This window comes from Dipodomys merriami, unplaced genomic scaffold, assembly GCF_024711535.1.
Source record: "Dipodomys merriami isolate MVZ:Mamm:240054 unplaced genomic scaffold, mDipMer1.0.p SCAF_76, whole genome shotgun sequence".
NCBI classification, from domain to species: Eukaryota; Metazoa; Chordata; class Mammalia; order Rodentia; family Heteromyidae; genus Dipodomys; species Dipodomys merriami.
Window position 1 is genome coordinate 1,090,590 of NW_027206357.1, and position 21,980 is coordinate 1,112,569.

The 21,980-nt window shown below is 38.8% G+C and overlaps 1 long non-coding RNA gene and 1 pseudogene across 1 annotated transcript; both read left to right on the forward strand.

The window, feature by feature from the left end:
* The window catches only part of LOC138818438 (MTRF1L release factor glutamine methyltransferase-like), a 411,837-nt pseudogene that overhangs the window by 226,622 nt on the left and 163,235 nt on the right, over positions 1-21,980 (forward strand).
* Positions 6,594-12,906, forward strand: LOC138818437 (uncharacterized). The gene is made up of 3 exons (XR_011369131.1): positions 6,594-6,865; positions 10,495-10,605; positions 12,773-12,906. It is a non-coding gene; the product is annotated as an uncharacterized lncRNA (long non-coding RNA).

A 21,980-nucleotide genomic window follows, 5' to 3' on the forward strand; every position in this document is an offset into this window, starting at 1 on the left:
TTTTTTTAATTTAGTTAAATAATTATACATACATATATATATATATATATATATATATATATATATATATATATATATATACACATATGTGTGTGTATATATATATATTGATTTTGGCCAAGCATGGGGCTTGAACACAGGTCATGGAAATTCTACTTCAGCTTGGATATGCCTCAGCTGGGGTACAGTCTCTGGACCCATAGCCGATCCTGGGCCAAGAGGGCTTTCAGGAAGAAAAAATCGTTGGAAAGCACAAAAAGTGGTGAGCTGCAGAGAGCTGGGGTTTTATGATTTTTTTTTCTTTGAACAGTGACCATCCTGGGTCTGAATGACAAAGCTGCAAAAGGGACCTGACCTGCCATTGCTGGTGGCTGGCAGGCTATCAATGAAGCCATAGGCCACCTGTCAACATAGTCCCTGGGTGAAATCGTAGTTCTGACATCAATCACAGGAGATCACAAAAGACTCATTCTTATGCATAAGAATACTGATTGAAAGAGTAGTTTATTCATCAGTCTACTCTAAAGTTGGATGCAGTAATCCTAGAATGCTGATTGAGCTTAATTAATAGTTTATTAAGCATGAAAAGAGCAATATTCCTTCAATTGCGGTTTAATAAATACCTAAGAGTTGGTAGGAACATAGTGGGTGTCATTCTATCATACATAGATGGCTATGGAACTCTTTACAAATATGTATATTTATTTGTATACCTCCGTCTGCCTATCCATGTATCCCTGTTTTGGCCAAACCTGGTGGTCGATCTCAGATCCTAGGAACCACTTGACATCTTCATTGGCTAGAGGCTGCCATGCTCAAACTCACCCAATCATGAATTGGGCCTGCTAGGCAGTATGTTCAGATCCTGGCACTGCCAGGCATACTTGAGAACACATCTAACATCTAGATCTTATGTGACAGGATGTAAACAATGTAATAAATGCTATAGGTGTCATCAGAGTCAATAATATAAATTCTAAATAAATGAATGACACAAGAAATAAAATAAATAACCACACCAAACACAATATGGACTGAACATCTGTAAGGAAGTAAAAATACTATCTTTAAAATATATATAAGGAGGGCTGGGAAGGTGGCTCAGTGGTAGAGCATGCATGCCTTGCATGCATGAGGCCCTGGGCTCAATTCCTCAGCACCACATAAGCAGAAAAACAAGCCGGCAGTGGCGCTGTGGCTCAAGTGGTAGAGCACTAACCTTGAGATGATGAACTGAGGGACAGCGCCCAGGCCCAGAGTTTAGGCCCACAAGTGGCCCCCCAAAAAATTATATACGGAGAATCTTTTCTATGCCTGAGGCTTGAATTCAGTCCCCCTATGAGGAGGGAATGGCGGGAGATCTTGAGGTACTAGTTTCTGGCCTGGGAAGAGTCATGGAATGTGATTGATCTCATCCTTGAATGAGTAGTTTGTGCATGATGCAAGTAGGAAATGATAGGCAAGACTCATGGAGTATCGATTATTTGTAAAGAAGTTGATGAAGCATGACAATAATCATCACAGTCATGAAATGGAGGCATCAGTAAAGATCCAAGAATCTGTATTCACACAGATTGGATTCCACCACAGGTTACCATCTCTCCTACTCTATACATGCATACTACCTTCAGCTTATGAATGGATGACTGCTGTGCTCACTGCTCTCCCCTGGGAGGGGGGCTCAATCGCAGGTTCCAAAGGCTGGTGTGCTCATGTGGACAAATTCGCCACTTGGTCCTGCTAGGCACCGATTTCAGATTCCCTGCCCTGCCAAAATATTTATCTTGATGTCAGAAGTCAATCATTGCACCTGTTTTCTTTCTGTGCAAGTCCTGGATCTCAGCTAGGATGGACAATGCTTGATCCACCCTGTGGCCATGGGAATAAGTTGTTATCCATGTCAGCCCAGTTATTCCTGTCATCATATACTCAAGAAAATACACAATACACCCATGAATAGCATACAAAATAAAGAGAATAACTACACTCAATGAATGATGCAGTCCACACACGGATGTGAATATACATCCCATGTTTCAATGATCATTGAGGACTATTTTGGCCTCCCTGGGGCTCGATCTCAGTTCCTGGGAATGGCCCAGCTCCTTAGTGGCTCAAAGTCTGGTGTGATCACGTGGACCCATTGGGCAGTTTGGCCTCCCAGGCCCAAAGTTTGAGTCCCAGCACTGCCAAAAATTCACCCTGATGTAAGAAGCCAGTCGTTGCACTTGTTTTCCTGTACTGTGCAAGTTCTGGGGCTCAGCTAGGAAGGAGAATGTATATGCAACTCTATACTCATGGGAATAGGTTGTCATCCAGTTCACCACAGTTATATTTGTCATCCTATACTCAAGGAAATACACAATACATCAATGAATAAGACACAAAACAAAGAGAATGACTACACCAAATGCAAGATGCCGCCCACCCATGTTTGGAAATACAGATCCTCTATTTAATTATGAATTTATGACTATATTGGCCCCCACCAGGGCTCCATCTCAGGTCCCAGGAATGGCCTAGTTCCTTAGTGGCTCAAAGCCTGATGTGCTCACAATGACCCATTCACCAATTTGGCATGCTAGGTTTGAGTTCAAATTCCTGCACTACAAAACGATTTATTTTGATGTGAGAAGCCTAAGGTGGCACAGGTTTTCCTGTCCTGTGAATGTCCTGGGTCTCATTGAGGATGGAGAATGCTATATTGGTAACTCTTAGCCATGGGAATAGGTTGTCATCCATGTCAGCACAGTTATATCTGTCACCCCATACACAATAAAATACACAATACATCCATGAAAAAGACACAAAATAGAAAGAATAACTACACTGAATGCAAGATGCATACCACACATGTAAGTAAAGAAAAATCTTATGTTTTAAAAAGGTGGGCTTGTTATTTTGTCCAGTGCTGGGGCTTCAAATCAGGCCCTGCAACAGGCCTGACATTCTACTCTTCAAAGATGGTGAGCTTACCCTTCTTCCACAGTGCAACAGAATTACCCAGACCTGAGCTAAAAATCCCAGCACTGACAAAAGATTCATATTGATGTCAGAAACTAAAAATCCCAGCACTGACAAAAGATTCATACTGATGTCAGAAGGCAGTCGTTGTGACTTTTATCCTCTCCTGTGAAAGTCCTGGGTCACAAATATGATGGAGAATGCATGGACAACACTGTAACCTTGGTAACTGTTAGGTTTTTAAAAAGAGGTAGCCGAGTAAGAACAGCACCAGCACACACGTGGTATTCAGATAAGGGGTAGGTTTATTCAGTAGACCTGCTGGGACCAGGCAAGGTTGGCACTCCACGTGGCTGGGAAAGGCCTGGGAATGAGAGAAAGCTAGGAAGAGAGGAAAGAGAGAGAAAAGAGTAGAGAGAGGGGTAAGAACAGTAGCACTCACGTGGTATTCAGGTAAGAGGTAGACCTGCTGGGACCAGGCAAGGTTGGCACTCCACGTGGCTGGGAAAGAGAGAGAGCAAGAGAGCAAGAGAGCAAGAAAAGAGCAGCAAGAGCTAGAAAGAACAGAGAGAGAAAAAAGGGAGAGTCTGGGCCTGGGCTAGCCCTTATGTAAGGTATGGGTGGGGAAAGGTGTGGCCACATCAAATTCAGATGTGACCTCAGCGGATGCAGATGTGACCTCTTCCCAGTGTACCAGTTGCCTAGGTAACGCAGGTACTGGGTGGAGACTTTGCTGCGAGGAGGGTGGAGTCTGCTTGCCATCTAGGAGCGGACCTTACAGTAACGGGTTCTCATCCATGTCAGCACTGTCATAGCAGTCACCATACTTATTAAAATACACAATACCTCCATGAATTAGAGACAAAATAAGGAGAATAAATGCACTGAACCCAAGATGCTAACCAAACATATATGTCAATATAGATCCTTTTTTTAAATTATGAATTTCTGACTATAGTGGACCACCCTGGGGATCAATGTCAGATTCTGGGATTGGCCATACTCCTTAGTTGCTCACAGGTTCATATGATCACCTTGAATGATTGGCCAATTTGTTTTGCTCTGCCCTGAGTTCAGATACCAGCATTATCAAAAAGTGGATCGTGGAGTAAGAAGGAGAGTGTGAAACTTTTTTTCCTTTTCTCTGAGAATCCTGGGGGTAAGGCATGAGAGAGAACATTTCTACAAATCTAGATGTTCTGTGATAGGTTGTCATCAATGTAATAAACACATTGAGTACATAAATGAATAAAACAGAAGATACAAGGAACAACCCCACCAAACATGTATGGACTGAACATCTATAAGTAAGTATAAATCCTATTTTTACAATATATAGAAATAGTATGATTTCCAGGTCTGGGTCTTGAATTCAGGACTAGTGAAAAGACCTGACTTTTTTATTTTCATGAAAGGTGATCTTCCCCTTTATGCACATTGCTGCAGATTTACCCAGAGCCTGAGTTACAATCCAAAGCCTGTAAGAATAAACTGTGTGAATTGCATGCCAGGGAGTTAATTTTTTTCTCAGCATGGGTCTTGAACTCAGGTCGTGGCAACACTGCCTCAGCTTTGATCACACTAGGATGGGGTGCAGCCACTGGACACACAGGTGCTTCTGGGATTCTACACCCCCACGTGTTGCAAGGAAAACAATGCACAGAAAAAATGTGGCCTTTTATGTTTTCTTCCTTTGCACAGTGACCCTACTGGGTCTGAATGACACTGTTGCAAAGGGTACTTCACCTTGCATTTCTGAAGGCTGGCAGACAATCAAGAAAGCCATAGGCCCACGTGGCAACATAGGCCCTCATTTCAAATCCCCATACTGACACCAACCAATGGCAGGAAGTACTAAGAAACTGGTTCCCATCCAAAGGCATAACACTGGAATTTTGTCAATGTCACAGTTGAATGAGTTGATCGTGAATGATGATCCTATAAAATTAAACAGCATCATTTCAGAAGGCTGATTGATTTTATTTAATATTTATGAAGCATTAAAAAGAATATTATTACTTACAGGAACACAATAATTTCAGGACACTGAGTGCTTTCATTAATATTTTAAGGATGAAAACAATAACATTAATTACATGGACGCATAATAAATACCCAGGAATTGGTAGGAATATAGTCTATATAACTGAATAATGTATAAACATCTCTGGCACTCTATAAACACACACACACACACACACACACACACATATGCCATCTACATGTCAATCTGTTCTTCTTTGATTAACCCCAGGGGTTCTCAGGTCCTGGGAACAACCTGCACCTTAATTTCCCCCAGGATGGCATGTTTGCACTCACCCATTCATGAATTTGGCCTTGTAGGCCATGAGTTCAGATGTCAGTACTCCCAAACAATGAATCGTGGAGTAAGAGGATGATGGTGACACATGGATTCCTTTACTGTGCATCTTCTGTGTGTCAGGTATGAAGTGGAATACATCTGTAGACCTATATCCTATGTAGTCAATGTTTTATGTGCTATAATAGTCAATACAATAAATGGTCAATACATGAATAAAACAAAAAAAAAATAACTACTCTGAATGCAATACGGTGTCAACATATGTATAAGAATATAAAACATATATGTAAATTGTACATGAATAGGGTGTTTTCTAGTGCTGGTGATCGTTTTCAAGCCTAAGGAACAAACTTGAATTTTTTGACTTTAAGGAAGCAAGCTTCCCCTTCCCACACAGTGCAACAGAGGTACCCAGACTATGAGTTCCAATCCCAGTCCTGGTAGAAAAAACTCACCTTTATAGTATTTGAGGCCCAATTCTTAGGTATTTCATTATGCCTCCATTTGATGAATGTGATTGCTTAAAGGCTTAATAAAATATTAACTAAAATCAATCAGTGTCGTGTAATATAAGTGTGTATAATTTTATCCTAGAATCATTCAAGAACTGTTCATTCAATCATGACTTACATCACATTACATTGGTAATCATATGGATAGGAACAAGTTTCTTAGGATCTCCTACAATTTGGAGGTGGCACGACCAGGATTTGAATTGTGGGCTCCAGCTCCCACCACTTCAACCCGAGGATCGGGAACTCACCAGTCTGTCCAAGAACATCAACAAGGCCAATGATTAGGCAGGCACCAGTGGATCTCAGCAGTCCTTCTTGATACTTACAAGGCTGTGAATAGAGGATCATGGTCAAAGTCACCCTAAGCAGGAAAATCCTTGAGACCCCTGTCCAACTTCAGTGCCAACAAAGCCAGAAATCTTGTGGCTCTAGTGTAGAGGACCAGCCTTGAGCAAAAGCAGCTCATGAACTGTGCCCAGATCCTAAGTTCAAAGTCTGGGACTGGCAACAAACAGAACTATACAGCAATCTGTGTAGCCATCCAGTTAAAGCAGGTCACCCTCTTCTCTCCAACTGAATTGGACAGAATTTCCTGGGAAAAAGGCTGGGAGAACCACTGTCATCTTGACTCCGCCCATGCTGCTTGCTTCACAGGATTCTGGCCACACCCCCATTCTTTCATGCTTCTTTCTGACCAATGGGATACAAGAATGGTGGCCATGCCCACATTCCATGCTGCCAGGTAGCACTGGGATTCCCTCTGTTAGTTTACACCACTACCAGCAGTTCAGGAAGGTAGAAGGGGCTGAGTCCTGAGGAATAGACTCGAGGTGACTTTGGAGTTTAGTAGAAAATTGATGCTCGCACCCCACCTGGCCCCTCCCCTCCCTTCACGCAGTGCCAGGTTTCAAACCTCAATCAATGTCTAGCTGCCAGCCGGCCTAAATCCCAGACCGGGTCCCTGCCCCTAGTCTTCTGCTCTGGGCCCATGTGTCCACAATGCTGGCGCCATCGCTGCTGCCCCAATTGGAGCAGCTGCCAACAGCTTCTCCCAGCAGCACAGGTGAGTTTCTGTCCCAACAACAACATACCCTGGGTCAAACACCCCTCTGGGGGCACCATGTCCCCCCTGCTTGTTTCCTCTCCATGGCGCTGATGAGCCACCTTTCTGTCTTGAGGATTTCTGAGATAGAAACTACAAATATGCTCAGGCTGGGCTGGATCATGGTCCTCCTGTGAAAGGTATGTTCCATCAGGCCTGGTCCTCTGTAATTGGGATGGTAGACATGTGGTGTCATGCTCAGTCATCGGTTAACATGGATTATCCTAAACTCAGTCCATAGCAGCGGATTCTTGACCACACGTGAAGCTCTTTGTAGGGCCTCAACCATTGGACCTCAGTCTCCTCACAGGACAGTTGTGAGGAAACAAGGGATTTATACAGAGCGATCTCTGGAAAAGAGAGGGAATGGCCTTCAGATAAGGTTTTAGCAATTCTGTGAGCATATGACAGGAAGATACCAGAAAGGGCTCAGGTGGGGCCTGTTATTAATCATGCAACAGGTGTGGGATTATGAACCGAAACATGGCTCTCTTTCATTACTACCTTATCCCAATGAGGAAGGGAATCCTTCACTTTGTTCAGTTTTGCAGCTGGGGAATCTGAGGCAAAGAGAAGCCAGATGACCTACTTATGACCTCAAGTTCACAGGAAGCTCGGCCTGACTTCTCTACCATGCTCCCTAGGACAATGGGTGCTATTCAGTCCAGTTCTTGTGGTGGGAAGTCCACTTCTTTCAATCGTGGTTCTTGAACTCTAGGATTGGGCATTGTTCCCGAGCTCCTCAGCTCAAGGCTTGCGCTTTATCACTTGATCCCACAGTGTCACTTCCAGTTTTCTGGTGGTTCTTTGGAGATAAGATTCTCAAACACGTTCCTCCAGGGCTGTCTATGAACCATGATCCTCATATCTCAGCCTCCAGTGTAGTTAGGATTAGAGTTTTATGCCACTGGCACCTGATTTAAGTGTAATTCTGATTTTCTCTCTCTCTCCCTCCCTCTCTCCCTCTCTCCCTCTCTCCCTCTCTCCCTCTCTCCCTCTCTCCCTATCACCAACTCTCCCTCCCTCCCTCTCTTCCTCTCTCTCTCTCTCTCTCTCTCTCTCTCTCTCTCTCTCTCTCTCTCTCTCTCTCTCTCTCTCTCTCTCTCTCTCTCTCTTTCTCTCTCTCTCTTCTCTCTCTCACTGTAGCTCTCAGGAACGGGTAGAATGGGTGATGTAGGAGGTGGGCCAATGTCCCCAGGTAGCTGGAACCCAAGATGGCCCACTCATTCTGGAGTTGGGCTGTGGGTAGGGAGCTGTCTCGTTCAGCATGTTGATACATCTCCATGAGATCAACCCTCTGAGCCCTTGCAAGACTGTCAGGGTTATTCATTTTCCACCTAGCCTTACTGGATTTTTTATATTGTATTCTTTTCTACATTATTTTCTAGCACCTGGCCAATATTATGGTACATAGTTACAGAATGAAAATGTAATGTTAACTTAAGAAAGTCATTTAGGGATCTGGGAATGTGGCTTCATGATATGATGATTGCCTAGCATGCATGAAACCCTGAATTCAATTCCTCAGTACCACATAAACAGAAAAACATTGGAAATGGTGCTGTGCCTCAAGTGGTACAGTGATTGCCTTGAGCAAAAAAGGAAAAAAAAAACCCAAAGCAAAAAACATTTAATTAGTAAATGCAAAATAAAGAACCCCTACTTGGAATATGTAATTGCTCCTGCCATACTGACACCTGACAATAGTCCATAATTCATGTACTTTTTCTTATATTAGGATATTGTGTTGAAAAAAAGTTTTGTTCATTAGGTCAGAGCAATTAATGTCTTGAATGTGCTTAGATGTCAGGTGAAGATTAATTCTGGAAATTCAAAGATTCCAGGTTTTTGAATGGTCTCTGCTAATCACAATGAGAAGGGTAGTCTAAGTGAGATTTGGAAATCTTTTTGGTTATTCATGGCACCACAACGGCAGAGGCAAATTAAGAGTTGTGACAGAAGAGAAGGAATAACTCCAGAGGTAATGAATAAATGATAGTTACTAACGTATACCAGAAACGTTTATAGAGAACCATTTTTGGTTATTGAACAAATAGTTATCAACTAGTCTTATTCCGCATTACCTTTAGCATTCTAAATCTCTTAGGCTACTTCTTAATCTCTGTGTAATACATGTATCTCCTTCTGTGCTGTTTTTTCTTACCTTAACTTCTTTGCTTTCTAAAAATCTCAGTCTTTCTATATTTCTCTATGAACATTTCCTGATACTAAATACACCTACACAGACGGCAGAGAATGCTAACTAAGGGTCCCATAGCTCATGAGTCATTAATGAAACAACATGGAAAAGGAGGACATATTTATTGTTACCTCAAATTTTCTGAAAAGCTGCAATGCCATCATTTGATTCAAATTTCCATTATTTGTCTACATAGTATCATTCAGTGCACATAAATGCAAATATGAGCTGGGTGCTGGTGGATCACGCCTGGAATCCTAGCTATTCAGGAAACCAGAGAATTGTGGTTCAAAGCCAGCCTGGTCAGGAATGTCCATGAGACACTTATCTTCAATTAACCACCTAAAACCCGGAAATGGTGCTGTAGCTTAAGCCGTACAGTGCTCAACTTGAGGTGAAGAGGTGAGGGAGTGCACCCAGGATCAGAGTTCAAGCCCCACAACCAACAAAAAGTGCAAATATTACCTTAAGTTTCCCCAAAAGGAAGAACAAGATCAATAATCTTCTCAAGCAGAAAAAAGTAATTTCAAAATGATTCAGTGCATCTACTTTTGCTGAATTATTTAAGTTATGGCTTCTTTGCTAGACATATTGTCTTCCTTTAAAAATTGTCAAATACTAGCTTTACAATAAACTTCGTCTAATATTTTTTGTTTCAAAAAAGAAGTCTATACAGTTGATGTCAATTAGCTTTCTTACTATCTTAATTCAAAGCCAAACCAGGCAGGAGAGTCTGTCAAACTCTTATCACAAATTGAACACCAAAAAACCAGAAGTGGGTTTTGGCTCAAGCAGTTGTGTACTAGCTTTGGGGGCAGGTGGGCAGGAAAGACAACTGTTCAGGGACAGGATCCAGCCTCTGGGTTCAAGACCCAGAACCACCACAAACTAACAAACAAGCAAACAAAAATCCCAGATATTTCTTTGGGGCCCTCCTTAAAGGTGAACTGGTCAGAGTAGAGTCTTCTTTTGCTGATCATATTGACTGGATCCTGCTTTTTTGGAATCCTTGTTGCTCTGCAGAACTCAGAACCAGACCAAAGGAATTGATAACTGACTCCTGCATCAAGAGAATCATCTCAGGATTGAAATAGCCATCTATAAGATACTTTAAAACCTCTATGTCTTTGTTACTTTGCAGGAGAACACTTTTAAAACAATGTTATTTCCTTTTGTTTTATACTGGCCTTCAAATGGTACATTATTTCTTTTTGTAACACTATGAACTAGAAGTTTACAAAAAAAAATTATATGAGTAAAGAACACACTCAAAGCCAGGGACAGAGTTTCCTTCAAGCCTTGGGATAACTTTCTTGTACAGTAAAAAGGAAAGCACAAGGTAACTTGAACTTTGTTTTTCCTCTATGTTCCATTCCTCTCCTGGGGTCAGTTTCCACATCCAGTAACAGTTACTTCCAGTAACAATCGATGGTGCTGCTTGAGGTATAGTGAATGTTTTCTGGCTTCACTGCTAGAAGACTAGAACACCTATGGACCTGAGGTAAAACGTATTTCAGAGAAAATTTAGTAAAGAGAAAATATGAAATTTATATAGCTTATAAATATATTATACATGAGTACATTGAGTTCAAACTTTGTAAGTTCTCTGTAAGTTAAGGCGAATTTTAAATAGGAAGAAGGTTTTCAGAACATTCTTTTTGTGACTGTACGTGCTGTTCATTATTTCCCAAGTGTGCATGAGCTAACAGTAAGGAAACAATAGCAATAATAGGAGAAAGAGAAGTTCTGTGTTTAAGTATAAGGGTTACATACAGTATAGAAGACTACAAATAAGCAACATTGAAACAATAAAGCCAAGTCCAGTATGTAGATTTATGAGAGTGATATACAGAAAGCAAGAACCCTATGTGGAACATGAAGTATGAGGCCACTCCCATTCTAAATCATGCTTGCTAATCATGCAACTTTGTAGAAAGTACAATGGAAGAATACTGTTTTCAATGAAAGTCAGATATAAAAGTATGGATTTAATTGGAAAAATGTCCATCTTGTGAGAGCAGGGATTATGCTAGCAATAAACTGGTGTCTAAGATCTCATTTCTTTTTTTTTCTTTACACACACACACAGACACACAGACACACAGACACAAACACACACACACACACACACACACACACACACACACACACACACACATATATATATATATATATATATATATATATATATATATATATATATATATATATATATTTGTTGGCGGTGATCTTGGGACTTGAACTCTGGGCCTGCGAGCAGTCTCTCTGCTATTCAGCTCAAGCTAATGCTCTACCACTTGATCCACAGTGCCAATTCCAGTTTTCTTTTAGTTAATTTGAGAAAAGAGTCTCTGGGACTTTCCTACCGGGGCTGGTTTTGAACCTCAATCCTCATATCCCTCCATAACCCAGCTTACGATCACATTCCTAACAGTGTACACTCAAGATGTGTAATGTGTCTGTTCATCTATCTTTATAAGAATTCTTTAGTTAGGGCTGAAAGGTGTCTCAGAGGTACAGAGCTTGCCTCGCATGCATGAGGCCCTTGGTTCGATTCCTCAGTACCACTTAAGCAAAAAAGAAAAAAGCCAAAATTGGCGCTGTGACTCAAGTGGTAGAGGGCTAGCCGTGAGCTGAATTGCTGAGGGACAGAGCCCAGGACCAGAGTTCAGGCACCATGACCAGACACCCCACCAAAACAAAAAAAAAGAATTCTTGAGTTAAAAATATGGGCTACAGCTTAGACATTACTCTCACAAAAATGTTTGTCGTTTAAAAGTTGATACTCCTGGAGAAATAAAACCTAAGAATGTAAAGGAGTCTGGGAAGTTCTATTGGCATCCAGCCTGGGCAGAACACTCTTTGCAACAGTATATAAAATTAAGCAGTCAAAATCTGGATTGGAAGAATGGCTCAATTGATGGAATATCAGTCATGAGCAAGATTGCTTAATAAAAGCTTGAGGCTTTTGCATATATACATACAGACATACACATACACCCAGAGGCACTTATATATGCACACACAAATACACAAATGAAACAACTCTCAGAATGTGTAGAAAAGTTACAAAACAATAAATATATGTCCTGAACAAGACTAGAATCAAGTGATAATTTTTAATATTTGAAAGTCCTCAAATGAACTTCCTTCAAATAAGTTTGAGAATAGTACATTGGTAGGGATCAGAGATAGTAAGAATCAATAATCATTATTAAAGGGATCAGATCCATGGAGGAATGAATCAGAGATCTGGCAGGTGCATTTGAAAATGTTCATATCCTGTATCAAATGTTAGAACATCTTTGAAAATAGTAGATAAAGTTTAAGCAGTCACTCTGGTGTATAATATCACTGGAGAAGTTCAGAATTGGTAGTCTATATCTAGATTAAATAAACCAAGAAACTATGGCAGGGCAATGTGATACAAGCTTAGAATTCTAGCACTGAGATTAAGACAGGAGATTAGAGAATGGAATTACATATTGATACCTTCCCTGGACCAAAGTGTATAATTTTAACTTAATAAAACAAAATAAACAAGAAAGGAATACATAGTTGGACATTTGGGCTAATTTTGTCATTATGTTTTGAGAAGTCAAATTTCCTGTTGAAATGCAACTCATACTTAATCCTCACTTGTGTTTTAAATTCTCTCTTCATTACAGAACACTCCTAGATGCAAAATGACTCATGATTCCCATCCAAAATTTGAAAAAATAAGTTATCATCATTCTGTTGTAACCCAAAGAAATGATGAAGAATTACACAAGCTTAAGCTTGGAAAAATAGCAAAGTTCGTCTAATGAAGGATTTTGAAGATCTTGCTAAATTAGAATTTAGATTTAAAATATTTTGGTTTTGTTTGTAATTTTATATTCTATAGGATTCTACAAAATTGTTTTTAATTAGAGGGTTTAATTGACATTCACAAATGATTTTGCATTCTATGTGCCTAGAATATTCTTTCAAAAACTTAGTTAATAGATAATTCCAACAGTTCATGTATGAAATGATAATGTGAATGTTGTAGACAGAGTTGCCAACAAATTGATGACATTAATTTATGAATTTAGAATAAGAGAAATTTTTGGAGTCTTTGGTATAACATGGTATGAAGAGTATAATCGTGTGACATCTTCTTTCTTCTACCTGTATGTAACACAGGAAGCAATTTCCTTAATTATTTGCTACTGTATACAGTGAGAAAAATGTTACATTTGGGGTTTGATTTTATTTTTGTTTTTGTTTTATTGGTTTGTCCTAGGGCTTTTACTCTGGGCCTGGACACTGTCTCTGAGCCTGTTTATGCTCAAGGCTCATGCCCTACCACTTCAACCTCAGTGCCACTTTCATCTGGCTTTTGCTGAGAAGTTTATTGGAGATAAGAATCTAGGGAATATTCTTGCCTGGGTGGGCTTTCAACTGTAATCTTCCAATCTTAGCATCCAGAATTTACATGATAGCTAAAAATTATAAATATAAGTAATATTTGCAAATGTTCTGATCTCAAAAATACCAGTGGGGGGAAAATGATGCAACCCACTTCATTGTGGTGTTCTTACCAGAACATGAATCGCATCACATTAGCAGAGTTGTATTTTTTCACAATAGAGATAAGCTATTTATCATATGAATTAAGGGAAGTTTGAGATGCACCCTAAAAGTTGGAGAATTTTGGGCTAGGATGACTCTATATCATAAATATTGGTATTGGTGGTCATAAAAATAATAGCTTATTGTGATAAACAATTGCTTACTCTTGAAGAATTAATTATTACCGATGCTACATAGTTTTATCCTCTACCAGAACATGGTTATTTTTCTGTTGTCTCTCAATCTGTAACACCCCATTGGAAAATGCATCTATTGTAAAATTACATAACATGCAAGCCGGTATTGTTTTGAATCTCTCAGGTATGGAATCTTCAGAATTTGAAAATGAGTAATTACTAGTCATTGGAATGTTGACGAACACATATATTCTGTCTTCTTAACAACTTATTTACTTTTACAAGTTATTTGTTTCCATAGAATTAAACTGTTTTCACTTTTAGTATGAGAAAGTACTATATTTATTCTTTTTTCAAAATATTGGTAAGTATATTGTGAAAATATTGTCTAGTTGGATAGCATTCAAGTTGATGGTCCTCTGATTAAAAAGGGGTAATTAATTCAAATTAGACACCAAAAGTATGGAATTTTAAAAAGTTACTACATAAAGAGTACTATGTACTTTACCAATACAGTGAAATTTTATTTCATGCAGCTTATTTTTTAAATTTAATTTTATTGTCAAAGTGATGTACAGTGTGGTTACAGTAACTTTAAGGTAGTGAATACATAACTTTTCAAACTTGTTACCCCTTCCCTCATTTTCTTCACAGTTTTCCTTGACCCCAGTACCCCTCACAAGTTGTAATGTACATTTCCAACATATTGTCTTGTGAGTATTGCTATTGCATTGGTTTGCCTTTGTCCTTTGTCTCACCATTTTGTTGTTCCTCGTCCCTTCCTTAATTAAGGTAAATATATACACAATACACAGGCTACCAAAATCAAATACAGCAGGGAAAAAAGCATAGGGGAAAACCCCAAAAGAAAATGGAAATCACATAGTACATTAAAAACAACAATCGCAAATAATACTCTCTGTTTCCATATCTTGGAGTTCATTTTGCTTATCATCAGATTATAAGGCTATATATATGCATAACAAAGCCACTGGAAAATAGTAGTTTCATGGACACTATATCATGAAAACAACATGTTAACTGTTTTTGATATTAAAGGTGGAGTTAGGATTGATGAACTTGTGGTTCTAATAAAGGAATTTCAAAAGAGTTTTAAAATTATGACAGGTTTGGCTGGGAAGGTGGCTCAGTGGTAAGAGCGCTTGCCTTGCATGCCTGAGGCCCTGGGTTCAATTCCTCAGCACCACATAAGCAAAAAGAAAAAAAAAGCCGGAAGTGGTGCTGTGGATCAGGTGGTAGAGCGCTAGCCTTGAGCTGAAGAGCTGAGCTACAGCGCCCAGGCCCAGAGTTCAGGCCCCACGACTGCACACCCCCCAAAACTGACAGGTAAATTTTAATTTGTTCAAACTTTTTAACAACTTAGCCTATTAGGAAAATTTAAAATTTCTTGGGAAAATAGGCTTTCATGCAAAATAATCAATGGAGACTTAACTGAGAGGGAGCAAAGTGGGTGAAGATGGCTCATGTTCATACTAAACAAACAAACCTCAGAACCCTTGGTATAAGTCCTGTAGGTTCCCTTGAGAATTGTCCTTACCCAGGAAATCTACTCACTGTGTGAAACAAGGTTGTAGTGGAATTTAAATTCAACGTTCTTAAAAAAAAATCAAAATTTGTGTATTGACTTTAATTACCAAACAGTAATTCTCTGAAAAAGATAATTTGGGTCAAAATATTTAGGGAAAAAGTGCACTCAAAAATGTTTGTAATACGTTCTACAATGTCTTTGCATGTGAAGCACTGAACTACAGAAAAAAACCTGATTGGATACTTGAAACCAATGATTTCACATTTCTTAGTAGCTCAAAAATATAATATCCTTATTAACGAGATAGTGAAGACTTCTCTTATTACATAAGCCCAAAAGTTTTGGGATCAGAAAAGAATTGAGCAAATTGAAAAGTCAAGAAAACGTGTTCTTAGAAGCCCTAGCTAAGCATATTGGCTTCAGCAGTGGAGGGAGGCCAAACTTTTTGATATATTGTCTTAATATTTTTGCTACCTAAAGTGATTTTACAGAGCCTATTTAGCTCACTACAATTTAGAATGGATTGAATGAAGACATGAAAATAAATTCCACATCCAAATAAAAGAGTTTTAAAAGAGAAACCATGAAGAGGTAGCAGTGGGGAAGGACTTATAGTGCTTCACCTTCACTAGACTTGAAGCCAAGAATCTGTGATTAGTTGGAAATCACGCAAGAGCTAAGAGAAGGACAGAGACATAGGACATAGGAGCATTGTCATTTTGTAACAGACACTGTCATAAAAGGTATGGATGATTTAACTCTATTCTTTTCCATACATCCTTCTGAGCAAATGCAAGACCAAGAGAAAGATAATCTATTGAAATAATTTTTGAAAGAATAACTTCACTGGTCCTGATATGGTATCTAAAGAGATTCTTAAGAGAGAAGATAAAAGTGAAGTATTCTTCGGTTTCTTCTAAGCATTTTGTTAGCAAAGTATATCTTTGAGGTTAGAAGTGATTGAACCAAAAAGTGGTGGAGTACCCATGTTTTTTTTTTATTTTTATTTTATTTGTGAACATACTGTACAAAGGGGTTACAATTACATGGGCAAGATAATGCATACATTTCTTACCAAGCATTGCAGCCTCCTCCTTTGTTTACCCTTTACCTCCCTTCCCAGCCTCCCACTCACCCCCCACCCAATCCTTCCTCCCATCCCTCCACCCCCACCGACATTGTAAAGCTCATTTTTGACATGACAATTTGTACTTCTCATTGTTGCAACAGGTCCACCTGAATCCTTAAACGACTTGTTTTTCCCCATCTCCTCCACAAGTTACACTGACATCAAATATATTGAAAGTGGGGGTTATACTGTGGGGGAGGGACATACAAAGCAACAAAGAAATAATCTTATAAATGCATTAGAAACACATGCATGAAACAAAAAAAAAACATTAAAATACCTATCTAAGGATTCATTTTCCTAACATCACATTATCTGAATTTTTCCTCTTGACTCATACATATACTAGATATTGCAAATAAGGGAAACCATGGGACCTGTGTTACTTTGTTCCTGGCTTACTTCACTTACTATAATTTTTTCCAAGTTTTTCCATTTCCTAACAAATGGGGCAATGTCATTCTTTCTGATGGAGGCATAGAATTCCATTGTGTATATATACCACATTTTCTTGATCCATTCATCTACTGAAGGGCATCTGGGTTGGTTCCATATCTTAGCTATGGTAAAAAATGCTGCAATATACATAGTTGTGCTGGTAGCTTTAGTGTGGTCTTGTTTGTCAACATTTGGGTAAATGCCCAAAAGTGGGATTGCTGGGTCATAGGGGAGCTCTATGTGAAGTCTTTTGAGGAACCTCCATACTTCTTTCCAAAGTGGTTGAGCAAGTTTACATTCCCACCAACAGTGAAGTAAGGTTCCCTTCTGTTCATATCCCCTCCAGCATCTGCTGTTGTTAGAGTTCTTGATTTTTGCCATTCTAACTGGAGTGAGGTGGTATCTCAATGTTGCTTTGATTTGCATTTCTTTTATGGCTAAGGATGTTGAGCATTTCTAAATGTGTCTATTGGCCATCCTTCTTTCTTCTTCAGAGAAGTTTCTCTTTAAGTCTTTAGCCCACTTATTTATTGGGCAGTTGTTTCTTTGAGGATTTGTTGTTGGGGGATTTAATATTTTGAGTTCCAAGTATATTTTAGATATGAGACCCTTGTAAATTGTATGGCTAGTGAATATCTACTCCCAATCCGTGGGCTTTCTAGTGATCTGGCTAGCTATGTCCTTGGCCAGGCAGAAGCTCTGCAATTGCATGCAATCCCATTTGTCCAACCTTTTTTTGATTTTTTTTGTGTTTCTGGGTCTCTATTAAGATAATTTCGGCCTGTGCCAAGGACACCTAGGGTTTCTCCTATTCCATCCTGTAATATTTTCAGAGTGTCTACTTTGACTCTGAGGTCTTTAATCCATTTGGAGTTGATTCTGTTGCAGGGTGATAAATAAGGATCTAGCTTTAGTTTTCTACAAGTAGTGGATGAATTTTGCCAGCACCATTTACTGAAGAGGCTTTCTTTCTTCCATTCTATTTTTCAGCTCCCTTATCGAAAATTAGATGGCTATGGGACTGTAGGTTCGTTCCTGTGTTTTCAGTTCTATTCCGTTGGTCATCTTTTACGTTTTACTTCATCTTTCACTATTTGGATTCCCTTTAAATTTGCATCTTGTCTTAATGTCCCAGCTAGCATTCTAATACTAAGTAGTTGAAGAGGAGTGGAGAGAGCAGACATCCTTATCTCTTTCCTGAATTAATAAGAAATGCCTTTAACTTTTCACCTTTAAGTATAATGCTGGCTGTAGTTTCATCAATTCTTAGAAGAACGAAGAGCACTGGAGCAATATCAGTTCCAAATTTCAAACTATACTAAAAAGCCACAATAATAAGAAGAGCTTGGTACTGGCACAAGAACAGTTCTGAGGACCAATGAATAGGACTGAAGACTCAAAAATAAACACACTGACATATTGCAACCTAATCTTTGACAAGGGAGCTAAAAAAATAGAACGGAAGAAAAACAGCCTTTTCAGTAAATGGTGCTGGTAAAATTGGTTATACACCTGTAGAAAACGAAAGCTAGATCCATATACATATTTATGTATCATATATATCATGCAGGGTGATATATATATATATATATATATATATTAATAGAGAACCACAAACAAAACAAATCAAAGAGAGGTTGGACAAATGGGATTGCATGAAACAGCAGAGCTTCTGCAAGGTAAAGTTCATAGACAGCAAGATCAATAAAAAGCCCACTTAGTGGGAGAAGTTCTTCATGAGTCATAAAGCAGACAAAGTCTTATATAGAAAATATACTTAGGACTCAAAATCATAAATACCCCAACAACACATCCTCAAAGGAACAACTGTCCAATATCTAAATTGGCTGAAGACTTAAAGAGAGACTTCTTTGAAGATGAAATAAAAAATGTCCATTAGACACCTGAAGAAGTATATATATATATGTATATATATACATATATACATATATATATATATATATATCTGTAATTTGGAGATAGGAAGGGATATAGCAGAATGCTTAAATGGGGATTCAGGTTGACCATTGTGACAATGAGATGTACAGGACACTGTGCAGAAAATGAATTTACAATCTCAGGCAGGGGTCGAGGAGGGAGGAGTTGGAGATGTGGGGAAGGAAAGGATGGTAGGAGAAAAACAAAGGAGGAGGTAACAATGCTGTATACGAAATGTACTCATTACCTAGTCCTGTAACTCTGAGCCCTCTGTACAGTATTTTTACAATAAAAATATATTAAAAAAATCTCTGCCTGCTGTAGATTTCCAGTGCTTCCCTCGGAATTGCATTTTCTGCCTATTCTGGCTGTGGTTAGGTCCACCTGCACAATGGATCAGTAGTCTTCAAGGCATCTTGGTCTTCCAGTGGGACTTGGATTATCCAGTGGTGGTTGGAACCAGGCCAAGGACAGGACAAAATCACTTCCAGGACATGCCTTCGTCATTACGCAGGCAACTAGGATTGCAAGCAGAATTTCTCTGAATTTGACTCCAGCAATCTATCAGTGAACCAAAAGACAAGTCCACCAAACACCTCACTCTTCCCCCCCCATTTCCTCCTTTCTCCTTCCCTGGGAAAGTAGAAAATAATTTTGCATGTTTTGACACACACACAAAATACCCACCATATCCCCTGGTAAACTTGGTTTCAAGTCACTGAGTCATGTAAACGGATAATGCTGCATTCATTATTCTGGACAACATCTTCAGGTTGTTTGATGCCTTAATTTGTTGTTGTTGTTGTTGATGTTGTTGGTAGGGGTGCCTGAACTCTGGGTCTGGGTGCTGTCTCTGAGCTGTTCAGCTAAAGGCTAGTGCACAACCACTTTAGCCACAGTGCCACTTCTAGTTTTTTCTGCTTATATGGTGCTGAAGAATTGAACCTAAGGCTTCATGCATGCAATACAATGACTCTACCACTGAGTCTTCTTCCAGCCCTAATGATTTAATTCTTTAAAATTTATTTTTGTCAGTTATGGGCCTTGAACTCAGGGCTTGGGTATTAACATATCCCAGAGTTCTTTAGCTCAAGGGGAGCCCACTCCAAATTGAGCTACAGTGCCACTTCCTGTTTGGAGATAACTGACTCACAGACTTTCATGCCAGGATTTGCTTTGAACAGATGAATTTTTAAATTATATTTCTCCTAGGTGTTTATTGGAACATTACAGTGTTTCTGGAATTTAAAGTTTTCTGTAAACCTTTGTCTTCAAATAATGCTACAGCATTAAATATTACATTTCGAAGCTATCCTTTAGCACATCCATTTTGAAATTATTATCTTAAGATGAAATTCTAATTCTTTGTAGTCACAAAGCATTAAAGTCCAAATGGGAAATATGCTAATTTCAGCAGCCTTAGCTCTCCTTCCTCTTTTTTTCTCTCCAGTATCTTTTCTTGTTTTGGAACAAGTGTCATGGACTGTCTAACCAAGCAAAAGGAAGATTATTCCATTAATTTAATAGAAAAGGAATCCAGCCTACCTGCATCTCAAGGGAACTTTGAGTATAATGTTAATCTAATAGTGGATTTTCAGTCATTTTGATAATTTTTTGTTTAACCACTCATTAAAGAGGTTCCAAAAGGCTAGATTCAAAAATCATGTTCTGCTTTCTAAGAATGTTTAATAAGCTAGCAATTCAACAAAGATTACATGGTGAAGAATTTCTCTTTTATCATAGCCCTTGCCACTGATCCCTTCCCTTCAAACTTGTAGCTTTGTTCAGTTTTCTTGTTCCAGCATTCATTTTGGTATTTGCTTCAGTAATATCCTTGTAGGATTTGACAATGAAATCCCATTTATTGTTAGAGAGCTCAATTCATATTGCCAAAGGCAGACTCATGAGCAGTTCATAAAGCATAAACTATTGAGAATCATTAACATGGTCATATGCAAATATTCCATAAATTAATATAAGTACCACATAAATGTGCATCTTCATATACTTTTAAAAATGCAAAGTAGTTACATATATATGTCATAAAATAATTCAGATCACTGGTAGAAGAGATTAAGCTAAAATTTTTATTTATATCATCCCCAATATTTTGTGAAATTTTCTTTTCTCATTAACATTCACCTTAGGACCTGCTTTTCCTAGCAACAAGTTATAAGTTGATATACTTAGATATTAGTCCCCTCTGAGTAACGTCTTTTCTTTCCACCACTAGTTAGTCCCTCATGTTAAATACCTGAGGAATAACGTCCCATTGTGCCTGCAAGAGAAGTACCCAAGTCGACTGTCTGTACCTACTCTTGCTTTGCTTTGTTTGTGAATGTTGTAGCAGAGACAGGGGTGTCAGAGATCAGGTGGCTGGAACCATGGTGTTAAGAATTATGGGTAGCAAAATGAGTAGGAGAGAATGGGATACCAGGGAAAGGGTAATTGTGACTGTAATTGCTGAGTTGTATTGTCAGTAAATTGGGTAGCAGCAACAGCTTTGCAGGGGTTGGGGTAGCTAATACATGTATCCAGAACAATTTAGCAGTGACAAGGAAGGACAGACAAAATGAAAGATAAAAGTTGTGAGGCATTGTAGGAATTCTTTGTCTACCCATTCTAAAAACATAGAAGAGGGTATATTAAACTAAAACTACAAAAGAAAATTTAAGTTCTTGGTGCTAACAAATCTGTCCAGGTGTTATTACATTAAATAGAGAATTCAAAATGGTTTTTCTTCATGAATACAGAGATCAAAGATATTATAATTCTTATTTCAAAATGCAAATTAAAGGGGAAAATTAGTCAAGAGGTAAAATTCATATTGAATGTTAATATTTAAGAAGAAAAGAAGATCCTAGATGTCGGACTAAAGACAAAGCAATATTAGAGCATTATATGTTCAATAATAAGAAACTTTAATTGAAAAATTGAGCTAGAATGTTCACATCAGGAAAAGGCAAGCAATCAGAGTCCACCACCAACAAAGAAACATCATAATGTATATCTCAGAAAAAGGAACCAAGTTCCTTATCCTTGATGTCAATGATACACATAACACCCTTACAAACACACACACACACACA